This window comes from Mesoplodon bidens (genome assembly GCF_964165515.1).
Source record: "Mesoplodon bidens genome assembly, chromosome: X".
Taxonomy (NCBI): domain Eukaryota; kingdom Metazoa; phylum Chordata; class Mammalia; order Artiodactyla; family Ziphiidae; genus Mesoplodon; species Mesoplodon bidens.
Window position 1 is genome coordinate 65,595,330 of NC_138163.1, and position 4,163 is coordinate 65,599,492.

Consider the following 4,163-nt stretch of genomic DNA (forward strand, 5'->3'; position numbering starts at 1 on the left):
GAGGATTTGGAAGTGTTCCTATAGTTCCTTGAAGCCACACCACTGAAAATTGGAAAGGCTGATTAGAGGGCTGAAGGTGCCTAAAGAACTTAAATTTGTAACAATCTTGGTCCCAATATCCTGGCTGTTTGCAATAATAGCTGAAACTGGGAGGTTTTGGGTTTTGTTTATGAGTCTTCATTTGCTGGGGTTGAAGATTAGTCATTTTGGTGGTCTTCCTTGTAGGTAATTCATCTAGAGTGCAAGAGAGCTGGTTTGTCAGATTAACTAAATCAGGAGTGGATATAGTTTCCCATTCTATTCCAGGCCTTTTTACTAGAAAGGAAAGGTCCTGGTTCAGCCCTTTAATAAACATAGAGCTAAAAACCACCTGGGTGGAATCAGCATCTGAAGGATGACGAGAATTTTTTTTAAAAAACAATGTGGGGCTTCCCTGGTGGCGCAGTGGTTGGGAGTCCGCCTGCCGATGCAGGGGACGCGGGTTCGTGCCCCGGTCTGGGAGGATCCCGCGTGCCGCGGAGCGGCTGGGCCCGTGGGCCATGGCCGCTGGGCCTGCGCGTCCGGAGCCTGTGCTCCGCAATGGGAGGGGCCGCGGCAGTGAGAGGCCCACGTACCACAAAAAGAAAAAAAAAAATGTGAATTTGGGCTTCTCTGGTGGCACAGTGGTTAAGAGTCCGCTTGCTAATGCAGGGGACACAGGTTCGTGCCCCGGTCCGGGAAGATCCCACATGTTGTGGAGCAGCTGGGCCCGTGAGCCATGGCCACTGAGCCTGCGCATCCGGAGCCTGTGCTCTGCAACGGGAGAGGCCACAACAGTGAGAGGCCCGCGTACCACAAAAAAAAAAAAAAAAAGCAATGTGAATTTGATTGTAATATTCATAAACAGGTTCATTAGATTTTTGTGTGCATGCCCAAATTTTGTTCCAATCAGCAGGCTTTGGAAAAGCCCCAGAAATTACTTGATGAAGTCAAATAGCAATTGCTCCAGCCTGGTCATATAATAAGATAATGGGCTGGTTTCCTGACTGTAATTCTAGAGAGCTTTCAAGATTTTTCCAATTAGTGGTTTTCATACAATGCTTGCCCTGACCTTTGTATTATGTATATAATACAAAGCATACAAACTAGCTGATATAAGTAAGAGAAACCAGGTTGATAAGTTTGATTGACTATATTAAATTCCTCAGCAAATCTGTGAGGATTTTGATTACTTTGGGAAGATCTTTGACTATGGCTCACAGTTCAGCTATAGACCAGGGATATAGGAAATTAAGGGTTTAGCATCTGAATCATCAGAAGGCTTAATTTTTAAGGAACAGGTTTTGATAAAGTCAGAGGAAAAGAAAGTGGGGAGAGTTTCAGAGAAAAGAAATTTAGTGAGAGAATTAGTATCGGGGAAACTAAGGGTATAGAGGAGGAAGGGAAGGAGGAAGATGATGCTGGGTGTAGAGTTAGGCCACAAAAAGCTGAAAAAGGAAGTCAAGATGGTACCAGAATCAGAGCCTGGGACAAAAAACAAAAACAAAAACATGGAATAAGAGCCTGAGGTTTTCAGAGCCATTCTATCTTTCTTCATTTATATGTTTGCTTCAGTTAATTTAATTTTATTTTATTCTTTTTAATAAATGATTATTCATTTTTTAATAAATTTAATTATTTTTGGCTGCGTTGGGTCTTTGTTGCTGCACACGGGCTTTCTCTAGTTGCTGCGAGTGGAGGCTACTCTTTGTCACGGTGCATGGGCTTCTCTTTGTGGTGGCTTCTCTTGTTGCGGAGCACAGGCTCTAGGCATGTGGGCTTTAGTAGTTGTGGCACGTGGGCTCAGTAGTTGTGGCTTGCAGGCTCTAGAACACAGGCTTAGTGGTTGTGGCACACGCCCTTAGTTGCTGCATGACATGTGGGGTCTTCCTGTACCAGGGCTCGAAACCATGTCCCCTGCATTTGTGGTTGGATTCTTAAAACTGCACCACCAGTGAAGTCCTGCCTCAGTTAATTTTAAAATCTTATTTTGCAGAAAGGGAATTATAGACTTTTGCTAATACTGGAAAACCTCAAAATTACAATAGAAATAAGCAGTCACTCAGTTTTGGAAACTTTTGAGCTGTTGTAGTCCAATTTGGTTTTAAAGAACTTAAGTTTGGGGATTTTGAAAATTCTCCATAATGGCCATTGGTATTGTAAATTGCCTTTGGTCAGGTTGGTTCATTTAGTTAGAAAGCACATGAGGAAGGGCCATGGTTTTTAAACATAAAATTGTCTGGAAGCCCTATAGGGGGTGCGTCCTCAAAATATTTAGATGACTGGAATCTCATTTCCTTTAGAATAAAAGAATAATTTTCACACAGTTTAAATAGCTCAAGTCAAACAGCTTGTACCTCAAACAGCCTGTAAACAAAATACCTACCAGTTCTAAGAAAACAGCTTTGTCTCAGAGGAGCCAGGCCAAAGACTTTCCAGCCCATTTCCATAGGACAGCCCTTAATCCAAAAGAATAGGCCTGATGCTGAGAAACTGGTACAGTTTTGGGTAACAACCCCTTTTCCTAAAAGAAAGGTTTGAAGGCTAGCCAGTTTTAGGAGAAACAGCCTGTTTACAAAGGGAATGGGCCAGAGGCTGGACAGTTTCAGTTAAATCAGTCTGACCTCTAGATCAGACCAATATGAGTACTTCAATACAGAACAAAGCCTTAACTAGAAAAAAAAAGAGAAACCTTTAAATAGATCCTGAATAAACCCTGGAAATCTTCAAATGCATAGAAGGCATGAGCTCAAATACAGTAGAAAGACATACCTTCAAACTCCGAGGTTGGCAAGAAAAGCAGTGAGCTATTGGAGTTCAATTTTGGGTTTTTTTTTCTTTTTGTTTGTTTGTTTTTTTTTAAGCTGAGTTCTCTGAATATTTATTACAGTGGGTCATCAGCAGTAACAGGGCTTGGGGAGAGACACACGAGGCTCATTTGTCCTTCAGGTAGATCTTGTGTGTCTGCCAGCCTGGGAGCTTCCTTCAGGCCCACCTCCCACCAGATACACCTCAGGTGTCTCTCCAACTTCATCTGCTTCCGGTTCAGGTGTCCTTCCCTGACTTTCTGCCACAGGAACCAGGTCCTCTTGACCAGCTTGTGTTACTTGTGATGATTCCACTTCTGCCGGTGGATCTTGAGCACATTTTTGCACTGTATCTGGGGTGCATCCCAGACCTCCTTACCACTCTGCTTGACCCCTTCCCCCACCTGGATGGTGGACACTCATAGAGTTGGGCTAGAGACACAGTCCCTGGGGCCCCAGCGTCCAGTCTGGGCAGGAGGTAGCTAACGGTCAGCCAGCTCTCCAGGGGGCTGATGGACATCTTCCTGGGGACCTGCATCTCCTCAAGTTACATGTGGACCCACCTGCCAGGGAGGGAGGCAACCCCACTTGGGCCTGTTGGTTGTGTGCTGTAGCGAGGCCTGCAGTCATGCCTGCCCAGCACCCCAAAGACAGGCCAGGGCCCAATGCAGCCTGACCAGGGAACAGCCCTGAGCACCTGGGAAGTCAGGCACACCAGGAACATGGCCTGTGCATAGCGGCACCCCAGGCACTCAGCAGAGCCTCCCTGAGCCTCGCTTCACCCCGAGGTGCCCACAGGTTGGGTGGTGTTGACGCTCCGGTCTTAGGACCCGAGCCCCAACCGGCTGCGTCCGCCTCGGCTGTCCCTGGAGCCCATGCGCCACAGCCTCACACCAACTCTTCCCAGATGTGGCCAGGAGACTCAACTGACCATTCTGCTGCCACCAATTTTGGGTTTTGTACCTGTTTGCTAACCAGCCTTTAAGGGTCTTCTCTGGTCCCCTTACAGGCCACCAAAATATTGACATAAAACAAATAGACTGCAAGATTTTTCTCCAGGAAAAATGGGTTTATTCTGCATCAACAGAGAACTGCTATTTAGGAGTCTGCAACCATATAGAGTCAGTGCAAGTCCTCGCAGAGCAAGGAGGGAGAACACTTTTATAGAGAGAAATAAGAAGTTGGGGAGATATAGTTTTCAAGTCATCCATGGCTTTTTATTGGCTGAGTCCTTGCCAGGAAAGAAGAGGAGTCTTTCTTCTTTTTGATGGACTCTGCAATCATCACATGGTGTGAGAGCTTTTCCTTCTGGTCACCTGACTCTAATTAAGGTTTTTG

The 4,163-nt window shown here is 45.7% G+C and overlaps 1 pseudogene across 1 annotated transcript; it reads right to left on the reverse strand.

Annotated features, from left to right (window-relative positions):
- Window positions 1–2,894: 2,894 nt before the first annotated feature.
- On the reverse strand, window positions 2,895–3,549 carry LOC308608567 (small ribosomal subunit protein mS38-like; annotated as a pseudogene). Its single transcript has one exon. The product of its transcript is annotated as a small ribosomal subunit protein mS38-like (transcript).
- Between the last annotated feature and the right edge of the window lie 614 nt (window positions 3,550–4,163).